Source organism: Meles meles, chromosome 4, assembly GCF_922984935.1.
Source record: "Meles meles chromosome 4, mMelMel3.1 paternal haplotype, whole genome shotgun sequence".
NCBI classification, from domain to species: Eukaryota; Metazoa; Chordata; class Mammalia; order Carnivora; family Mustelidae; genus Meles; species Meles meles.
Genome location: NC_060069.1, coordinates 129,196,735 through 129,220,386, shown reverse-complemented (window position 1 = coordinate 129,220,386; position 23,652 = coordinate 129,196,735). Strand labels below are relative to the sequence as shown.

The 23,652-nt window shown below is 36.8% G+C and overlaps 1 pseudogene; it reads right to left on the bottom strand.

Annotated features, from left to right (window-relative positions):
* LOC123940776 overlaps nt 1-23,299 on the bottom strand; it is a 159,784-nt pseudogene extending 136,485 nt beyond the window's left edge.
* Nucleotides 23,300-23,652: the final 353 nt, after the last annotated feature.

The following is a 23,652-nucleotide window of genomic DNA, read 5'->3' as shown; positions in this document are numbered from 1 at the left end:
CAAGTAGCTAGTAAGTATTCAATACCTGTTTGTTCCAAGTATGAATGAACGCATGGATAAATCTCTAGATTCCCCTTTTAAAATGTGGAAAGGGCCTAGGAGTGATATTTAATTAAGCTGTCATCTTACAAATAATTTAGTATGAATTCATTAATTTGGAATTAACAAATTAACCACCTACAAAACCCTAGAGGCATATATGGCAGGGTTCTCTGATGTGAATTATGAAGAATGTTTGGGAATAAGCTAAGTGGCAATGCTTGAAGGCAGTCTTGGGGATAGTACTGCATTGTAGGACCCAGGAATGGAAATGTGAGTCTAATTCAAGGTTGGGTGCGAAAACAGTGGGAAATGGTCACTGAACAGAGATGAGGTCATTCTTTTGCTCAACAATAAACATGGTGGGGAAAATCTGGAGTTTATGAACTCCTTTGAAAATGCTGCAGAATGTGGTAGGAAAAAAACATGGCTTTAAAGGCAGACAGATAGGGGTTCAAAATTCTAGTTCTGCTACTTACTAGTTGTGGTAAGTAGTAAAAATGGTAACGTGGTAAACGTGGTAAAAATATAATTTGACCTATATTTTCTCAATCACTTGACTCATAAAATTAATATGAAGATAGAGTAAGTTAACAGGTAATAATCATACACCTGCAATGACTGGTACTCACCCAAAGTTTGTTTTCTTCTTTCTCCAGAATTTCTGATTCATGTTACAAATTAATGCTACACTTTCCACTTTGGTGGAAAGTTGTTGTTAAAAAAATAAATATGTACATTTCTCTCTCATTATATACGATATAGAATAGACTTACACTTGTTGGACTATTCTCTAAATTTGCTTATGTTATTGTTGTATCTTTTCTACTTGACTAAACTGAAGGTACAAGATTGACTTCTTTAATTATCAGATTTCACCTTATTCTCTTAGACCAGATAGCAAGGATAATTTAAAACTGGCTCTGCCTCGTTATCCAAATAAATAATATTTAAAATATCAGTTCTGTAACCTTTGTCCTTTAGTATAACCTCAGATTACCATTAGAAAAGGCTTATTTTTTCAGCCTTTGAGGAAGACAGGCTAAAGCAGAAGCACGTGAAATGGTTCGAAGAAAGAATCATATGTTGTTAGAATTCAGCTTTTCAACACCCACTTCCGTGCTTTCTATCTGTTAGGTGTTGCTGCTTCATTGAATTACAAACAATAGAACTGACATATTCCTGTGCATATATAATAACCACACTAAAGTTTTGTTATTATAACACTGTAGGAAAGTTTTCACACCTTAGAAATCACCTACTCATATGTTTTAAGAAGACCATTTGGTGCAACTCCTAATTTAAAATGATGTTCCTTTTTAACCACTGTATTGAGCACTTCTCCCCTCATCTCTTGGTAATTAGGTTTTGGCAGAAAATGAGGAAGAGGCTTCTAGATGTTCAGACAGACTCTGTGATCATACTTACCCTCCTTAGACTAGTTTATGTATTATGGTAATCTTTCTGTGCTTTCATGGTTGTCAAAACAACTTTATAGACACATTCTAAGATTTAGAGCCTTTTTAAAAAAAACTCTATGCCCAACTTGGAGCTTGAACTCAAGATTCTGAGATCAAGTCACATGTTCAAGGGGGAAAAAAAAGGAGAGAAAGAGGCAAATCAAGAAATAGATTCCTTTTTTTTTTTAAAAAAATATTTTATTTATTTACTTGACAGACAAGAGATCACAAGTAGGCAGAGAAGCAGGCAGAGGGAGAGGAGGAAGCAGGCTCCCTGCTGAGCAGAGAGCCCAATGTGGGGCTCCATCCCAGGACCCTGGGATCATGACCTGAGCTGAAGGCAGAGGCTTTAACCCACTGAGCCACCCAGGCACCCCAAGAAATAGATTCTTAATAAACTGATGGTTACCAGGTGGGAGGGGAATGGGGCATGGCTGAAATAGGTGATGGGGATTATGGAAGGCAGTCCTGATGAGCACAGGGTGTTGTATGGAAGTGTTGAGTTACTATATTGTATAGCTGAAGCTAATATTACATTGTATATTAACTAGATGGAATTTAAATAAAAACTTAAAAAAAAAAAAAGAGTTGCACGCTCTAGTGACTGAGCCAGAAGGGGCCCCTAGAGCCAGTTTTAAACAATAGCATCTTTTGCTTTTAAATCCTCAGTTCATGTGTTTTTTTTTTTTTTTTCTGAAAGAGCAAAATAAAACTGAAATAATGATCAAAATGAACTGTTTAAAACATTTGCTGCATTCCATCTAATTATGCAGATAATACCCTTTATCCATAAAATGTCTCATTTTCCTTGAAAACCTCCCCTTCCCTCTGGCTGCTTTGGTCCCTGTTTTCTTGTTGTACACTACAGACTGTTTCAGAGAGCAGGGCTGGAGGGGTTCTAAGAATGCTGTAGAGCATATCAATCATTGATGCCACAGTTGTGGTTGCACATCCTTCATCCTTGTAGTCACAGATTTGTTAGGAATGCAGATGCACAGCTTTTTTATTTTAAATGATTAAAAATACTCTGTGAGACTTTATATTTTTAATGGTCCTCGCTTCAAAATCCTGTGATCTTATGAAATGTCATTTATAATGAGACCTGCCCCCCATCCCTTTGTAAGTATCAACAGAGGGAGATGTAAATACTCTAAGATGCTTGATAATAGGCAATAAAAATTTCACCTTTAGGTAATTAGCTGCAAGCTAGTTTCAGCTAAGAGCATTATTTATTATTTCTTTATTGGAGATCAATAAAATAACTGTGTCTCTATGAAGCAAAAGAGTTTAATGACTACAAGAAGAATCTAAATAGATATTCCTTTCTCTTCAGTGACTGTAGGTCTCTATCATTGGTTCTGAATCTTCATTTAACCCCAGGATACTTGAAGCCTATGACACAATCCCATTTGTGACACAGGCTCCCTCACAGTGCGGTAAAGAAATGGGTGGTATCTGATACGGAGATTAATTAATTAATTGAACCAGTCCTTTAACAAGACTGAGTGCCCTGGGTGGCTCAGTGGGTTAAAGCCTCTGCCTTCCGCCCTGGGTCCTGGGATCGAGGCCCACATCGGGCTCTCTGCTCAGTAGGGAGTTTGCTTCCTCCTCCTCTCTCTCTCTCTCTGTCTGCCTCTCTGCCTACTTGTGATCTCTGTCAAATTAAAGAAAAAAAAAAAAAGACTGAGTGCCTACAGTGGCATAAGCATGGTTCTAGATAATAGAGATAAAGCAGTGAATGAAACAAATCCATCACCCACTTGGAGCTTGTATTCAATACAGAGAGATGGACAATATTAAAAAAAAAATCACATAATTTCAAGTAGTGATAAGTGATGTGGGGAACAAAGGCAAAAGGAAAACTTAAATCTCCTGACTACTTACAGTCCATTAACAAGTCCTTGAAACAGGCAGAATGACATTCCTCTAGGAACTCTGCTGCCTCAATGTTAATATTTTAATAAGAGCAAAAGGTAATCTTAGCTTATCATTATTCCAAATGCTCAGGATCCTTCAAAAACTTTAATATAAAAAATTTTCTGGAAACATTCTTTATCTCTACCTCCCCAAGATATATGTTGGCAATCATCTTCCAAGCATATGCCCCATATCTGAAGGGTCTCATGACTGAGGTTTTACTAGACAGTCATAAATGCCCTTTTCCTAGCAATAGTTTGCCGACTTAGGCCCTAGAAACCTTGTTTCCAAAATACCCTGGGGTTTGTGTTGTCCCTAACCCCACCCAACTTGAAAGCATATAATCAGGGGCTCCTCATGATCCCAGTGCAGCTCTTTCTGCCCATGGATCCAGTCCCTGTGCTTTAATAAAACCACTGTTTGCACCAAAGTCATCTCAAGAATTCATTCTTGGCTGCCAGCTCTGAACCCTACCACTTCAAACCACATCAATAAGTACTATGAAGAAAAAAAAAAAATAAAGCAGGGTAAGGGAATAAGATTGATTGGGGAGATCAAGTTTAGATGGGAAGAAAGTAGAGTATTGGAATCCATGATAACCAATATCTCTTAAAAGATCCTTGGTAATTCTAACATGAACAGTAGACACAAAATTATTTTTTGAATGACTGAAACACTAGTTCCTCTACAATATCCAAGAATCATTGTTCTAAAAGTTTTGCTATGGATTTTGGTGAGGAGGTAAGAGAGTTTAACCTCAGGAGACAGGAGTATTTATAGAAGGTGGTGGGTGCTACACAGAACAAAGTGTTTAAGTACAGAGCCCTTTCAAGCACAGGAAGTCATTGGCATCAAAAATGTTAATTAACTTCTATATCCATATAATAGGACCATAAATGATTTAAGTAATAGTGACACTCTTTTGTACCACAAGCACTTGAGTTCCATGACATCTGACTTCAGTGTGGGTGATCATAAAGAGGAAAGAAATATAGATAAATAGAATATTATCCAAATACATAAACCAAGGCATTGTCCATTGTGTTGGGTAGCAGTCACTTAGATAAGGAATGAATAGGTCTCAAAGAGTCCTTTATTGCTGAAAAAAGCACTTTAGAAAAAACATATCCTAAATCATTTCAGTATATATAAAACTAGCAGTATATAAAGAGCCTGAAGACTGTTCTTAATTCCCACCACATGCTTTCTACAAACATAATAGGCTACTACATCAAAAGTATTTGATAGATTGCAAATCTGTGTCTTCCAACCAGAGTCCCCATTATTATATGACATTTTCTCAAAGGCATTCCAAGACCTGAGTTCCTCTTTAGAAGAGTGGCTATTGGATTGGAAATGTCCCATAACTTAATATTTTATCCCACCCAGGTAATAATTTTATTTATGTGTGGATTAAAACCTCATAGGAAAGGCAGGAAGTTTCTTGATGGGGTTCAAGGCATTAGGCAGATAAGTGAGATCTTTTTGAGAAGTTTCTTAACATTTTACCAGCTAGTCATTTCACTTCATAGCAGTGCTGAGATACTCTGATTACATGAACAGGCAGAAAATCTCGCATTTTTGCTAACTTTAGTGAAGCTCAAAATTTTTTTAAACTTCCCTACATTTATCTATTATGTACTCACTACTCACAGTTAAGCCTTATATTTCACTTATTTAACTAATTAGACAGAGGGAGGGAGAGAGAAATACCACAAAAACATCACAAACAAAACCCAAGTCTTCAATATTCACTTCTTTTACATTCAGTGTGTATTAAATTGTCAGTATTTCATCACTTTCTTCTCTTTTGTAATGCTTGACTCCAGTAGTAACTGAGAGTACTACAGTGTACAAAAAGGAACTTTTATCCATAAAAGAGCTTTTCTATTGAATGAATCAGAAGATAAAACCAAGACACTTTTTAAATATATCTCTATCATTTTTTTCCCCCTCAGCTTGTTGCTCTAGACCTTGAGTTTAAACTAGTTCAGAATCAATCAACTCAACTCAGAAATAGAATGAAAGACTTCTCAGAAGAAAGTGAGAACAGAGGAAAATATATATTTTTAAATTGCCTTTTGCAGCTTGTATCTCAGACAGAATTTATCAATGTCTCACACAGGATCAGGGCACATGGTGAAACCCTTAGAGAGCACATGCTCAGGTCAAGCAGCCAAAATTGTCACAGAAATTGCAAGGTGGGTTGAGAGTCATTAGAAGATAGTAAACAAAGCCCCCCCCCAAAAAAAGTGGCCAGTCCATAAAAATAAAATCTACCTTTCATTCCGTCTTACCTAGAATATAATGGTAGCTAAAAACAAATCTAGGTTGACTTCGGAAAAGCAGTCAATTTACAATGTTACAACTCACAGGAATACTATAAGAATGGAAACTCCCTGAGGTAGAAAGGGAGAGGGCTTTCTACTTTCTTTGGAACATCCATATATATGTATTTATTTATTTTTTAAAGATTTTGTTCATTTATTTGACAGAGAGATCACAAATAGGCAGAGAGGCAGGCAAAGAGAGAGAGGTAGAAGCAGACTCCCCGCTGAGCAGAGAGCCTGATGCGGGGCTCGATCCCAGGACCCTGAGATCATGACCTGAGCAGAGGCTTAACTCACTGAGCCACCCAGGTACCCCAAGAGAGTTATATTTATGTGGCGGCCTTGGTGAACATTTTAGGAATGAATGATTTGATTGATTTTTGAAACTTCATTATATCGAAATTTACAAGACTATAGATTCTCAAAATTAGTGTTTCTTATATTTAGCATTACTTCTAATGGAGACTTAGTGATAGCCCAAAACCATGTTGGGTATGCCCAATAGGAACAAAGGCTTCTTCAAATTTTGAATATGCATCTGAAATAGAAGGATTCCCAGGAGAACAGATCTGTTTCTGCGTACACAGGCAAAAGCATAGATGTAAAGGATTAACAATGTCTGTGTGCGTTCTTTGTCAGGATCATCAGTTAACCAGCAGGCTCTCATGCCTTTAGTAATCACAATGACAAAAGGAGACCCTTGGCTTGGAGGAAAGGGAAATTGATGGGAGATATATATTACCATCAGCTCAGGTAGAGCAGAACTCATTTTCTTCCAGTTTTTCTTTTCTGACTGGCCATCCTTAATTTTTTTTTCTCTCTCTTTTGTAAACCTCATTTTTATGGGTGCTCTGAAAATATTGGTTATTGATTTTACAGTTATCATGAAGTTGATAAATGCTCAAAGTTTCTACCCTAGGACAACCTTTTAAAATAAAATCATAAGAAAGATGAGAAGCTACGAAAAGAAAGTAGTGATGCCTATAAATGTATTTTTCTGTTGTTTTTATATCACATTGGTATGTCTAATTTGTCATTGAAGCTTTTTAACTCATTCACTAATACATCTATTCATAAACTTGAATCAAGTGTTTAATATGTGCCAGACACTGTGCATGGGGCAGAGATAAAAAGAAGAAGAAGAACTCATTCAGTTCTCAAGGAGTGTTTATTCTTTGGATCATAGTCAAGGACCAGTTGGAGATGAAATTGTCATAAGTGTTATGCTACAGGCTTAGATAGAATATTATAGGGAGCAGAAAAGAGTGAGGTATGTCTTTAAGGAAAAGATCATGTCTAACTTGAGTCTTGTGTTCAAATTGGAATTAATTTGGCAGAGGAGGTTGTTCTGAGCCAACCAAACAGTGGATCTGAGAGTCATAGTACTTCACTATTGGTAACCCTGCCTCAGTGTTTTTCACAGTAGATAGGCTTTTGGTATATAGTAATTGAAGGAGGAGATCTGCATATGTGGATTGGTAAAGTTACAAAGATATCTCCAAAATATTTGGGTAACTTGGTTTTAAGTGGTGGCATTCAGAACTGATAGTCAAGAAAGAATTTGTGAGATATCTTCAGTGCAAAAAGATGGTTCTATTAAAGCACAGGGACAGGACCCATGCACCAGGGTCATGAGGAGTGGCTGATCCTTTACTTCCAAGTTGGGAGGGGGTTAAGGACAGCACAAGCCTCCAGGGTATTTTGGAAACAAGGTTTCCAGGACCTTGAGGGGGCTAGCTGTTGTTTGGAAAAGGTCTTATATTACTGTCTACTACAAACTCAGTCATGAGACCCTTCAGCTGTGGGTCATATGATTGGAGGATGATTGCTAACATATATCTTGGGGGGTAGAGATAAAGGAAGGTTCTAGAAAACTTTTTATATGTTAAAATAGACTTACAGGATCCCGGGGGTCAGAATAATGTTAAGCTAAGATTACCTTTTGCTCTTATTAAAGTATTAACATTGAGGCAGCAGAGTTCCTAGAGGAATGTCATTCTGTCTGTTTCAAGGACTTGTCTATGGACTATAAGCAGTAAGAAGATTTAAGTTTTTCTTTTGCTTTTGTTTCCCACATCAATAGTATTATTCTTATAGGGTTGAGGCAAGAACTTCTCAAGTGGTATATTAAATTATTTCTGCCATTAGTGTGACAAAGATTCCCCCATTGACCAAACTCTATTCAAGTTTCTCTGAGCTATTTTTTTTTTAAGATTTTATTTATTTATTTGACAGAGAGAGATCACAACTAGACAGAGAGGCAGGCAGAGAGAGAGAGAGGGAAGCAGGCTCGCTGCTGAGCAGAGAGCCCGATGCGGGACTTGATTCCAGGACCCTGAGATCATGACCTGAGCTGAAGGCAGCGGCTTAACCCACTGAGCCACCCAGGCGCCCCACTGAGCCACCCAGGCACCCCATCTCTGAGCTATTTTTAAAGTAGGCTTAACATTTGGACTTCCACGTTCATCTCTGCATTGTACAATTTTAGTAAGAACCTTGCTAAATCAGTTTAACTGGAACACCCCATCTTCCATATCTGATTACCCTCCGTTTCTAATTCAGTTCCTCATTCTCCACCATCTCCCAAGTGATTCTGATCATCCTGGTCTGTTTTCAGCAAGAATCCTCTTAGGTTGGTTTAGCCAGAATCTCCCTTACCCCTGATGTTTTCTCTTAGTAGTTTTCTACCCCCTGATCCTCATCCTGATCCTTGGCTATAAATTCCCATTTAACTGTATTTCAAAATAAGTTCAATACTTCCTTCACTGTAAGATTCCACTGTAATTGTCCCCTAAACCTTGATCCATGACCCCCTTGAATAAAGTCTTCATTACTGTGCTTTAACAAGTGTCACTCATTTTTTCTTTAGCAAATTTTGCTACTGTTGCTGGTGTTTTTTTCCCTTTTTCATGACTCTTCAGGAGTAATAGCAGTGTGGTTCTCTTATATCAAGGAGTGAGGAAAATTACAGACCTAAGGAATAGGGGCAAATAAGATAGAAGTAATACTAAAGACATAAATACTTTTAAAAAAAATTACTAATGATTTTAAAACAAATTTTAGAGATTTTAATGGTGGTGGAAATTAGTTTTGTAATTAATTTATACAAACCCAGTGAAAGGTAGTCAAAGCAAATGTGCAAACCATACTATTGTTTGTATGAAATAAATCCTCCAAACCAAAATTTAATAATTCTGTGTAAGAGGTTAGTTGAATTTCTTAATATCACATTATGTGGTAAAATTTACAGGGATAGGAAAATGTTAATAGTGAAAAATATCTCATAACTATTGAACATTACAAAAGTTGTTTCTTAAAGGGAGATCAAGCAGCAGTTGAACTACAGGAAATATATTACAGATTAAAAAAACAACCTCTTCGGGGCGCCTGGGTGGCTCAGTGGATTAAGCCGCTGCCTTCGGCTCAGGTCATGATCTCAGGGTCCTGGGATCGAGCCCCGCATTTGGCTCTCTGCTCCGCGGGGAGCCTGCTTCCTCCTCTCGCTCTGCCTGCCTCTCTGCCTACTTGTGATCTCTCTCTCTGTTAAATAAATAAAAAATCTTTAAAAAAAAAAAAAAAACAACCTCTTCTATTGCTTTTGTAAGAAGGAGAAGTAAAATGTGTCTTCCATGTGTTGAATTAGAATACCGAGGTGATTGTCCTTGCTGCTTAAATAGAACTGGTCATATTTTGATTCCACAGATTGTCATTAAAAATAATATTAAATAGTTTGCCCTAGCAGTGACTACCCTTCCCCATCCTTACCCTCATCTCTTTCGTAATCTAATTGGGTCTTAGATGGAAATATATAATGAGAAATCATAATGAACTGTTTAATAGCCTTGGGAGATGTGGACTGGTAGCTTGCTCTACTCTAAATGGACAGACATCTCTTCTTTCATTATCTAGTAATGCTTGGTTTTGCTTAGGGATAAATTGGATTGAGCCAGATGCCTGGCCAGAGGATGATTTTTAATAAGCTAATTTCTACCCTACTTAACCCAAGAAGATTTTAGGAATCAGTGCATAATGTGCATGAGGTTCTGGACTACCAGTCTTATATAAATATTTTACCTAATTCCCATAATAAGTCTATAAGGTAAGTACCTTTATTACCCCATTTTACAAATACAGAAACTGAGGCTTATAATTAAGTTGTTTTTCGAAGACACAAAGTTAGTAAATGGTGGAGCAGGGATTTAATATTTTTTTTTCATTTTTAAAATTCCAAATTCAATGGGCTTATGTCACACTAAAGTAGGCATATTTTTATTGTTTACATGTTGGTAATATTATTAGGTACAGGGAAAATATAGTTAAAGATAGATCCCAGAAGCTGGATGAGTTTTTGTTCACATATACAACTCTATGCAAGTGTAAACTACTACCTAAATGATGAACTCAGTGCTGGCATTCTCTCTAATGTGGTTTAATTCTTATATATTTCTAAACTGGGTTTCAGCAAAAACTGTATTTAGTTGGTCCTGAAAGAACTAACACTTTGCCTGTGACTTTCAGAAAAGGATGTGTGCACACAGTGTAAAAACCTCCTAAATTAAATTTGCAAAATAAACTCATCATTTCCAGTTGTCTCTGTTGTGCATAAAACACAAGGAGTGCTTATGCTATTGCTCTCGGAGGGCTTTTTATACACTGTGACAGGTTGAAGAACTGCTGTAGGTAAGAGTCTGGAACAGCAGAGACTGGACATACAAGTCACCCCTTGTCTTGCCTAGTTAATATCAGCAAAGTTTAAGAAGGTCCGACACCTGTATGTGATTCAGGGAATTACGATCAAAGAGATTCTTCCATGATTTGACTTTGGTTTGCACTCCCAAGTGTACCTTGCTCTTGCAAACCTATTTTTCATTTTCACCTTCTGAAAAAAGAAACTTCTGCTTTAACTAGAGGCAATAAAACATGGAAGTAGAATCGATGAGTCATAAATTAGCTATTCGAAGGTTTGTTAAGTATAAGCTCGATAAGATACCTATTTAGGGCATGGTGTTATTAGAAGTGGTCAGGGGTTGTGCTCATAGATCTAGATGTCTCCACAGTTTATGTTATGAAAAATAAACTTTTCCTTTAAGAGAGTTACTCTGGTAAGCTTTGCAAATCCACCTCATCTAGCACAGAGATGACAATTCTATCTTTAAGATACAGAACTTGACTAAAATTACTACTCTTTGTTATAGGTAGTGCATGGCTGCCTGCCAGATGGTTCTAACTCACTGAATGACATCTGAGGGAGACTAGGAAGAATTAAAATACACTGGTGATATAGGAAAGAAATCGAATGACTGAGGCGGAATTTAGGAGAGGAAAGCCATTAGCAAAATATTATTAAGCATTTAGAGAGCACTTTGCTTATAAAATGCTTTATAATCTTTTTTTTAAATTTGATTCTTGTAGGCTCTCAGCAGCAATGTCAGTTCTATGATATTGTTCTCTCAGACATTTAGCTAAATACTTTTGGTTTAATATATTGGAGGATCTTGCTAACATCAACCTGCCTTTAAGACTGAAACATCAAAATACTCCAAAAAGTCACACTAAAAAAATTAGCTATGACCTCTCAGCTTGAGAGACCCAAATCAAATTTTTATTTTTCAGTTCTTCCCTTCATTCACTGAAGGGTTTTGTGTGAGTTTTCTTCCCATTTTAGAGAAAATGAAATGAAGCTTCCTCATTTTACAGATTAATATAATTAATAACTGAAAAAGTGAATGAGCCAGTCATAGACTAAGACAAGGACTCAGATTTAAATTAGTTGCATTGCTTTCTAGTTTTTAGTAGTAAATTGTCATACTCAGTTGTATTCGTGTGTTTTGAATCAGATGGACAATGAAAACCAAAATTCCTTATATTTTAAACATACCATATTTAAATATTATAAAATATATGAAAATTTGGGCTATTAGTTCTTTAAATGAGTCAGAAACAACTCATAAATTTTTAGAAACTCTATAGAAGTGCATTTTGAATATGTTTGACAAAATACCCTTGGGTTTACCCCAAGAATGTGGACCATTCTTGTAGTTCAACTAGAATGTGCAATTTGAAATGGTCTATATGAAGGGCAAACTATAGCTTGTATATGCTGTAGCCTATCACCATTTTATAAATGTTTTAATAGAATAGAACTATTCACATTCATTTATTACTTGTATTTATATATTGATTTTGTGTTGATTATTTGTGACAGAGTTTATGGCCTACAAGACTAGAATATTTACTATCTGGACTTAAAAAAAAAAAAAAACAACTTTTGATGACTCCTATCCTCCGTGATACAGTGTACCTAGTCCTCATTTATTATATAAAAACGCTTACATCATTACATATATGTGAAGTCATGCAACTAACATTTATTGAACTTCTATTAGGTATCAGGCAGAGTGTTTAAAATGTCTGTAATACAGAGATTAAAATTCAAGATTAAGAAAATATCCTACCTCACAAAACAAACTGGGGGTTGCTGGGGGGAGGTGGGATTGGGAGAGGGGGAGCGGGCTATGGACATTGGGGAGGGGAGGTGAACCATAAGAGACTATGGACTCTGAAAAACAACCTGAGGGTTTTGAAGGGTCAGGGGTGGGAGGTTGGGGGAACAGGTGGTGGGTGATGGGGAGGGCACGTTTTGCATGGAGCACTGGGTGTTGTGCAAAAAGAATGAATACTGTTACGCTGAAAAAATTAATAAAAAGGGAAAAAAAAAAAAAAAAAAAAAAAAAAAAAAAAAAAAAAAAAGAAAATATCCTACCAAAAGTTTCTCATCTCCAGAGTTTTTATTGGTACATTTTCAGCAACTTAACAAGTTGCCAACAATCCAACACAGGAAGTAAGGAAGTATTAACTCGATACTGATGGATTCAATTCCATTCCATTCCATTTCAGATCCACATAGGAAGCTGGTCATTGCATTTGCTCATAAGCCAACCCAAGGTGTTTAAAGTGAAACATATATTACTCTCCTCAGAATTCATTTATCAAATAAGTTATAGCAATCAAAGAGGATTAAAGGAGGAAAATTCTTTTGCTGTATGCAATGTTATGCAATATAACATTTGATTCATTTCCACTGAATCAAGGAAAAGGAGAGCAATGTTATAATTCTATGGGTCTAAAATGCTGTAGATCCTAAAGGTTTTAAAATTATTCTGATGACATAGTGCTATGTGTTTTAAAAGTAGCACATGGAGAGTCCCTCTAAACCAATAAAGAAAATTTAGAGGTTCAGAGTTCAAAAAGCCAAGAATTAACTAATATGGTAGCATGATTATGACCCAAGCTTTCCAATGCCTTTGTCCTGATTTGGTAGAAACACAAATACTTTAGTTTTGTTTTTGTTTTTATTTTAAGAATCCCTTTTAACCAGAAAACTGGACCACAGATGAGGGCCATTTTTAAATAAACAACTTGCAAGAACAGCTTAAGACCATAATTTATTAGAGGGTTGTTACTGTAACAAATGTGTTCATTTTCCCAACTTACGCATTCAACCATTTTGAATGTTCTATAGATCAATTCATAGCCAAGGGAAAGGTTTTCTAGACTTTAAAACTATTTATTAAACACTATGGCAAATATAAAATGTTACAAATAAATTTATCTTAAGTTCAACTCAATGTGCCTAACATACTAAATTTTAAAAATAGCAAAAATGTATCTGAACCACATAAGCTATAACATCAATTGTCTTACATATAATTTATTTTAAAAATCTCCTGTAAAATTTCACCAACCTTTCCCTTGCTTTAGCCACAGTTGTTATATATAGAGAGAAAATAATGAACCTAGATTTCCAAAATAAGGGCATTTTATGTTTAATCAAGATTTGTCTTCTGACTGGATTTTCTCTTGGGTTTAGTCTTGCTGTACTAGGAAAAATACCCTTACACAATCAATTAAAATCGAGATGAGAGTAAATTAAGAAGGGCTCATCTCTTCCTACATAATGCCAACCATGTATATAAAGTAGGAAAATGAAAATATGGAATAATAAAGTTTCTTCCCTACAAAATTTTTCAAAAAATAACAAAAACCTGATATCTCAAAGGATGTTTGCTCTGGTTATTACCTGTTGAGACAATCTTGTCCTTTTCTTCCCTCTTCTTCAATTATTTTTTTCTGCACAGTTCTTATCATCCTCTATTACTCTATTAAATTCGTTCATTTGTATGCTTACTGTTCATTGTCTGACTCTCCCGCTACATTATAAAGCCTGGGAAGGCAGGGATTTTTTCTGTATTGTTCCTATTGCATTCGACCTGCCTGGAACATACTTGGTACACAGAAGCAGTTCAGTACATATTTGTGGAAGAAAGGCAAGAAGGTGGAAAGCAAGGAAGGAAAGAATGGCTACCATCTGAGAGAACTGTTAAGGTGAATCAATAAAGATGATAAGATACAGCAAGTCAGTGAGGCACATCAACAAAATTAGTCAAACCCTGCTTTCTTCTCTTTCATCAGGATTACCTTTTCCCTAAACAATGAGACCTGGCTTAGAGCAGGTGGTAGCTGAAATCCAGTCCAAGGCCTATTAACATATCCTGAACCCAGATGTGGCTTGTCTCCCACAGAGGGAGACCCTTTTTCTAACTAACACAGAGGCCCAGTGTGGCCCAGCAATAGTCTGCATTTACTTATCATCTGCTATAATCTTCATTCTTTTTTTTTTTTTTAAAGGTTATTTATTTATTTATTTGACAGACAGAGATCACAAGTAAGCAGAGAGGCAGGCAGAGACAGAGGGAGGGGGAAGCAGGCTCCCCACTGAGCAGAGAGCCCAATGCAGGGCTTGATCCCAGGACCCTGGGATCATGGCCTGACCTGAAGGCAGAGGCTTTAACCCACTGAGCCACCCAGGTGCCCCTATAATCTTCATTCTTGACCTGATGTTCTGTCAATGCATAAAAGGTTTTCCTTGTTCATTTTGACTATTTTTCCTGAATTTAGCATTTTATTTTATTAAAGAAATTTTCTGATTCTTTCTTTAATTTAAAGTCTTATTTCTGTTTTCAAGAGAGACACATTCTACTGCTAATCCTCTCACTAGAATTCTGCTAGAGTAAATACTCAATGAATAAGAACTTCCCTTACCTATAAGCACATGGCCTTTTATTTTGTTTTATTTTATCATTTCCTTTCTGAAACAGAGAGGTCAAACTTGTAGATTGAATAATTGGCCCCAGTTTTCACCCCTCTTGGAACTCACCTTTTCACTATGGCCTTATTATGGTCAGGATTATTTCTCTGTCCTTTGACTTTGGGTTCAGAGTTCTTTATTTTATTTTATTTTTTAAATTAATTAACTAATTAATTAATTTGAAGATTTTACTTATTTATTTGACACAGAGAGAGACAGACAGACAGAGAGAGCACAAGCACGGAGAGAAGTAGAGGGAGAGGGAGAAGCAGGGTCTCCACTGAGCAGGGAGCCTGATGCAGGATTCAATCCCAGGACCCCGGAATCATGACTTGAGCCAAAGGCAGATGCTTAACTGAGTGTGCCACCCAGGCATTCTGAGTTCAGAGTTCTGATATGCTTTGGACATTGGCACATTGATAGGAGTGATACTATATTTTAAAAATTTCTCATGCATTTCCACTTGCTGTTTTATACCTCTGCCATTGCCACCAATAAAGCAAGGGCTCAGGCAGCCCACTGACAAAAAGAGGATGGAAGACATGTAGAGCAGGGCTTTTCCTGCTGCCCTCCAGAGTGACTGTCTGTAGCACAGGAGCTCCAGGAAAAGAACCACCTGCTGAGCCTACCCTCAATTAACCAAAATGGCCAACCTGCAGATTCATAAGAGTCATCAATTTTGTTTCAAGCCCCTGAATTTTGCATTGTTTTCTTATGCAGTATTTTTGGACAATGGCTGACTGATACAAAAGATAGCTCTACTTTTTTGTGAATACCTCCAATGAACAGTTACATACAATTCAGAAGACATATACTGTATGTGGTGCCCAACACCGAGGTAAGAAATTTTAATGTGTTTTACAATATTCTACTTAATTTTATCCAGAGGTCTCTGCACCGTTTTTCTTAATATGATTTGTGTGTATGCACTTATGTTTGAACTTATGACATGATAGAAAAGTATTTCATTACTCCTTTTCTACCTTTTACATGAATATGAAGATGTACAAATTCGAATAAGAGACATCTTTCATATGTCTTCTTTTTGTTCTTCTTGAAAATAGTGCTCACCTTTTCATTTGGACTTTTTTTACAGCCACTGTAGCAATTATATTGGTTTTGTACTTCATCCCTTCTGTGAATTAATTGTCATCTTGATGTATTGCCATAAAAATAGGGATTCCTGGGGAAGATGATTTCACAGAATTGACTTAATTATTCAGAGGCCAATTATCCTGTTCTAGAATATTCACATTGTTTTTATTTCCTCTTTTCTCTCTGAATTTGAATATTTCTCAGGCCATTAACAATCCATTTTGCTTCTCATTAACATCTCTAGTAGAAAGTATGGTGAAAGAGATAATTGAGACTTTGGGAAATGATAAAGTTTTGAATTAACTGAACTCTGGATACTCTTATCTTATTCTCTATCTTATAATGACAAATCCTGAGTTTATTACATTTATAGGTAAACCTAGACTGAAAAAGACTTTATTATGGTGGTTTTTCAGATTCATAAATATGTAAGGAGGGTGTAAAGATATCTTCTTTTCATAACTTTAAGTTGAAACTATAGCACTGTTAACCTCTTCTAATAAATCCTTTTGATATACTCTGGCTTTTAGGTTCAAGGTTGTAAGTTTGAGGTGACAGTTATTAACCATTATATTCCAGATTTGTGATATGGGGGGTTGCTCTTCAAGCTACATTTCTTCTTTGCCAGCTATCCTCCTGTTTGTTCTGTCAATGGAGGGCACTGAAAGAAGCTGAAAGTTATTTGGAGAGAGGAGGCACTTGCCTCTTCTACGTGTCTTCTTCTTCTTCTTTTTAAGATTTTTATTAATTTATTTGAGAGAGAGTGAGAGCAAGAGAGATCACAGAGGGAGAGGGAGATGCAGACTTGCCACTGAGGAAAGAGCACAATATGGGACTTGATCCCAGGACAGTGGGATCATGACCGGAGCTGAAGACAGATGCTTAACCGCCCAAGCCACTCAGGTGTCCTGTTGCCTCTTCTAGGTATTTAATGCTCCTGTTAGCCTCATCTCAGCCATAGCTTCTAATCTCAGTAGTAGCTGTTTGTTCTAGCTTGCTTTCTTCCATGTTCTTGGATCCAACTTCATGGCATTTCTTTGGAGAAACTTGCAGCAGTTGGTAGGACCCTCTCATCCAGGTTAGCAGGATATCTCCTTTGGGCTTTTGAGTTACTAGCTGTCCACAGGAATTCTCACTTCAAAGAGAGATGAGTCACAACATCTCAAAGTCTCTTTGCTAGTGTTCCCAAAATCTCAACATTTTTCCTTGTTCCTTGCATTCTAAGGGTGATAGATGCTTCCTTCAGTTACTATCTCTGTATTAGTCCAGTTTGGATTGTTCAATTTTTAATAACTCTTTAAACAATTCCTATATTAGATTCTCTCTGTTGTACTAACTGCTGTATTTCTCACTTGCTGGCTGTGTCTTAATGATATGGTGCTAAATTTAAATGTCAAACACCATAAAGACCAAGCCTTTTGTCTTGCTTTTTTTTGCCTTATCTCCTTAGCTCATAACTCACTATAAAAATTCTTGCTCCATATATAATCACAGGAGATTTCCCTGGCCTCATGCCCTGATCACTAGGCATCTATTTTACATAGTTTGTACCTAATACAGATTGACTTACTCATGCTAAGTAGTTCATTTACATATATCCCTCACCAGACACTGAGAGCTAATTGTTATATTCCCTGAATCTTTTAAAGTCTCTCTCCCCAATGTTGTCATTATTTGGTGCATTTCTATCCTCAGGGAACAATGTAGTATCCTGATCCTCATCAGCCACTTGATGAGACTGAATAGTGTTAGTGTCAGCCTGACTCTCACTTGGGTTTTCATTTTTTCCCTCCAAGTTGGCAAAATTTCCTCCCACAAAGGTCACTGTGGGGCTTTCACATTAGGTCTATTAGTTTTGAGTAAGGGGTGGCCGTGGCCAATTCTAGTCTAGTTCCCTTGTGCCTCCTTTCCTCAGAGCATCCCATTGGTCATTATGACATGATATTATGTAGTAAAGTCTATAATTAGTGCTGAGAAAATGGCTCAGAAAGCAATGTCTGAGCTTTTATTCAGCAATCACTGTGCTGCTTTCCAGAATTTTGCATTTCCTTTCTTGAGTCAAGCCAGCCCTGAGGCCAACTGGCTCTTCTGTTCCATCATTTCTTCACACTTATATTTTTGGTCCTGCACATTGTCCCTGAAGCAGTGACACACTCTACTATACTTGGCCACAAGCTTCAGAAAAGAAGACACCCCCTCCTCCCCACAGCTAAATAGATGATGACTTCAGTATCTCAAGAAATTTTCTCTCCAAGCATAAGCTTCAGATTTTATCTGTGTCAAATGTCAAAGGACTTTTGCCATTTATTTTTCATGTATAAAACATTTGGTAGCAGTCTCTGAAGAGAAGGATCTGTTGTTTCATGATAGTTCTCATGCTTACTCATGAGCTTTTTGGAAGAGCCAAGAAAGCAAACAACAAAAGTAAATTAGAATTTAATTCATTGGGACACTCAGGAAATAGTCAAAGTGGATTTCTAAATATATATATATATATATACCCAGAGTTTTTGTTCTTCCTTTTTTTTCCTGTTTTTTATCAGCTACATTTGATAGAATCTGACATTCATACCTGTTGTCATGTATGGATTGATTGTGAACCAAATGGAAGACAACACCAAAATAAGCAGGGACTCTTATTTTAGTAACAAAATGTAAATTCTGTACTTTGAAGTATTTAATTTAGTAATTTTGCCTACAGAGAATCTCTTTCCATCCCCTTTCCCCAAGGTAATTTAATGGCTAATGGCTGGTAATCAGACTTAAATTTATAAAATGCTTGATATCATTTTAGGGAAAAGTTTAGGCAGGTAGTAAGGGGAAGAAAATGTGTAGAAGGTAAGATTCAAAAGACCAGAATTTTCACCCCAGGAAAAATGGTAAAGAAGAAATCTGGCTAAAAAGAAACATCTATATGCTATGTTTTTTTTTTTCCCCCCAGACTCCTAAGAAGGTATGTTATTATAATTTTCTCATCATGTCTTTCTTGTCTCCAACTCAGAAGAAGGATCTTAAGGTGTACAGCATCAATGTAATAATGATGGGTAATGTAAGTATTTTCCACTGGTTCAAAGAGCGCCAGCATTTCTGGAAGGAAGAAAACTGGGTCACACAGTCAGTGCATGAATTTGAGGTGACCCACAAAAGACAGTGGTGCTCTTTTCCATATCTGGAGGCTTGATCTGGGCCAAAATAATGCACTTTGCCTTTGCCTCTGACAACTTGAGCTGGCTTGATTCTGTCCGGGAAGATAATGCTGACAAATCCTGGGGAAGCAAACAAGCATCTCCTCTCTAACTGTATGACATGTGGTATCACCATTTCTCTTAAAAGCCTTGTTGGCCATTTGACATGTAAATAATCATTAAACCATACCAATCTGCATTTCTTAGAGACCAAATAATAACTCTGTATATTGACTCAGATGTATCTACAGTTCACCTAGCATACTCCATAAAGCAAGTCAATATATAAAGGTTTAAAATAATTTCTGAATTCCTAAATGGAGAGTAAATAAAGATTTGTGGAACACTTACTATGAATCAGTCCTTGTTCTATGTATTTATACACATGGTCATTTAATGCTACACATAACAATTATCTACTTTGTAGATCAAGAAACTGAATATTGGCATCATTAAGAACATCCATGAGGGGCACCTGGGTGGCTCAGTAGGTTAAAGCCTCTGCCTTCAGCTTAGGTCATGATCCCAGGGTCCTGGGATCGAGCCCCACATCAGGGTCTCTGCTCAGCAGGGAGCCTGCTTCCTCCTCTCTCTCTTTATGCCTGCCTCTCCGCCTACTTGTGATCTCTATCTGCCAAATAAATAAATAAAATCTTTAAAAAAAGAAAAAGAAAAGAACATCCATGGAATATAGCTATTGTTATCCTCAGTTCAGAGGTAAAGAAAGTGAACTTAACTTGTATATTAGCAGATATGAACATGAATATAGATACTAGCATTATTTTTAATAGAAAAAAGTAGAGTACTGGAAGATACTCAATGCAAGGAGAATAAGTAAATAAATGTTGGTGAATATATCCAACAGAATACTATGAAGCAAAGAATACACATAAAATATGGCTACACGTATCAACATGGGTATCCCTCAAAAAATGATGTTGAGTGAAAACTTGTAACAAAAATATGATTCTATTAATGTGGAGTTCAAAATATGCAAGATGAAACAATACATCATTCAGGAATACAAAGATATGTAGCAAAACTGTAAATAAAAACAAACAGGGACCCTTCAAAACCCTCAGGTTGTTTTTCAGGTTGTTTTGAAGGGTCAGGGGTGGGAGGTTGGGGCAACCTGAGGGTTTTGAAGGGTCAGGGGTGGGAGGTTGGGGGAACAGGTGGTGGGTAATGGGGAGGGCACGTTTTGCATGGAGCACTGGGTGTTGTGCAAAAAGAATGAATACTGTTACACTGAAAAAATAAATAAAATGAAAGTGAAAAAAACAAACAAACAAACAAACAAACAAACAGGGACACCTGGATGGCTCAGTTGGTTAAGTGTCTGACTCTTGAGTTCAGCTTGGATCATGATCTTAGGGTCGTGAGATCAGGCCCCTGTTGGGCTCTGTGCTGGACATAGAGCCTGCTTAAGATTCTCTCACCATCTCCCTCTGCCCCTCTCCCTCACTTGCACTCTCTCTCTCAAAACAAAATTAAAAACAACACAAAAATAATAAATTAAAAAAAATTCTTCTGGAGTAAGGAGAGAAGGATTTGAGAAAAACATCAAGGAGCCTTGATAAAGTTCTGTTTCTCAAGCTGTGTGGTGGATACCCAGGTGTTAAATTTTATTACTGTTTCACACTGTGCATATTTATTATATATACTCTTCTTTATGCATAACACAAATAAAAAGACAGTGTAATCAACTTCCAATTCACTAAACTCAGTGCCCTGTCCACAACGTTACAGCAGTCATGAATAATGCTCTCAATTCTGTTTATTCCACATATAAGCAAAAAATCTTTGCTAAGACACCAAAGAAGAGATATGGAGGACTGAATATAAAATGCAATATATCATATATAAATGCATATAAAAAAGCTTATCTGAAATATATAAAGAACTTATGCAACTCAATAGAAGGAACAAACAATAAAACACAAAATCCAATTAAAAAATGGGTAGAGAAACTGAATAGACATTTTTTTCTGAAAAGACATTGAAATTACCAACAGTTATATGAAAAGATACTCAACATCACTCATCATCAGGGAAATGCAAATCAAAACCATAATGAGATGTCATCTCACACCTGTTAGAATGGTTATTAACAAACGGCTAGAAATAACAAGTAGTGATGAGGATGTGGAGAAAAGGGAGACTGTGCATTATTTTTGGGAATTTAAATTGGGCAGTCACTATGAAAAATAACATGGAGTTTCCTCAAAAAATTAAAAGCATAACTATCATATGATCCAGCTATTTCACTTCTGGGTATTTATCCAGAGCAAAAAACCACTGTTGTGTTCCTTGTAGCATCATTCACAATAGCCAAGATATAGAAACAACCTAAGTGCCCACTGATGGATGAATGGATAAAGAAAATTTAATACATATATACAATGTAATATTATTCAGGCATAAAAGAAGGAAACCTTGCCATTTGCAACATGGATGGACTTTTAGGGCATTATGCTAAGTGAAATAAGTGAAACAAAGAAAGACAAATACTATATGATCTCACTTATATGTGGAATCTAGAAAACAAAACACAAGCTTCCAGATACAGATTATAGATTGGTAGTTGTAAGAGGCAGGGGTTAGGGAATGGGTGAAATTAGTGGAGGGGGTCAAAAGTACAAGCTTCCAATTATAAAATAAATAAATCATGAGATGTAGTGTACAGCATGGCGACGGCTATTTATATTATATTGTATACCTGAAAGTTGCCAAGACAGATCTTAAAAGTTCTTATCACAAGAAGAAAATCTGTTAACTATGTGGTATAGGATATTAACTAGACTTATTTCAGTGATCATTTCACAGTATATACATATATTATACACCTGAAACTAATGTAATATATGTCAATTATGTCAATAAAACAAAAGAAATTTTATTTATTTATTTATTTATTATAGACAAAGTCTTATTTGTTTATTTGACAGAGAGTGGGAGAAAGCATAAGCATGGGTAGCAAGAGAGGGAGAAGCATGCTCCCCACTGAGCAGGGAACCAGAGATGGGGTTTGATACCAGGATCCTGAGATCATGACCTGAGCTGAAGGCAGAAGGTTAACTGACTGAGTCACTCAGGTGTCCCATAGAACAAAGAGATTTTAGACTTTATTTTTAATCCTAGTCCTGGCTCTTTCATTCACTTGACTTCTCATTTAAACTCTTTGTTAGTCCACAGTCTATAGATATTCTACCTCAAATATTGTTCCTGAAACACTGCAATCCGAAGATAATTTAAAAGCTTTAACAAGACATATTGAAGAATCCTTGTCCCAAATCCCTAGGTTAGGTAAATATAGTATCATAATGCAGATTTAGTGACTGGTGATAAATTGGTCTAATAAAATTATAGGGTTAAATTTCTGGAACACAGTAATGTCATAACCATAACTGTAATCTCTTGTTTTAGAAAATAATCCAGAAGGCAAAGACAAAGTCTGTATAATTCTTTTTAAGTTATGCTTGCTACATAGCTATAACATTTTGAATGTTAAAATGAGGAAATTGTCTTTATGGCAATTTCTACTTTGCCATGTTGTTTTAGGAAAAGCATTCTGGGGGTTATATTAATGGAACAGAAAATTAACAATTATTTTAATAGTTCTGATATACCTATGAACAGGTTTTGCATGTTTCTGCTGAGCAAAGCAATTGTGATACATGGGAATTATTTACTTGGAACCAGTGGTGGTAGAAGAACTTTTTTTTTTTTTTTAAAGATTTTATTTATTTGACAGACAGAGATCACAAGTAGGCAGAGAGGCAGGCAGAGAGAGAAAGGAAAGCAGGCTCCCTGCTGAGCAGAGAGGTGGAGCTCCATCCCAGGACCCTGGGATCATGACCTGAGCCGAAGGCAGTGGCTTAACCCACTGAGCCACCCAGGCGCCCCGGTAGAAGAGCTTTGAGCTAAGAATCAGCAAACCTATTCCTTAATCCGTGCTATACCACAAACTCACTATGTGAAGTATCACTAAGAAAAATTTGAGGGCAGATTGCCTATAAAGTCTTATCCATTTTTTGGTTGGTCTTTTCTCCAAAGTAAGCCACGCTTACCAAATGATTCTCCTCTTTCACTCATGGGGGTAGGGATGGGGACGGGCGTGTGTTTTTCCTGCTTGGTGCTCTGTATTGTAGACCAGCTCTGCTTTTTCCATTGTGAGCACAGGCAGGTGTCCTCAGCACTCTCCTATCGTGATTGGCTGGAAGCCTGGAACCATAAAATGGCCGGTAACTCTGGTTCTACAAAGCTGCTGGGCTGTTTCCGCTTTGCAGCTGCTTGACTTGAATGCCAAATTCTACTAGCTAGTGCTGACTGACCACCTGGCCACAGCCGGCCGGTGGTTCAGCCAGCTGCCACTTACGGCTTCAGGCTAACATGTAAATATTCTGATGCCTATACTCAGCCTCATCTGAACTCACTTCTGCTCCCAGTTCTTTTTCTCAGTGAGAATTAATTCAGGC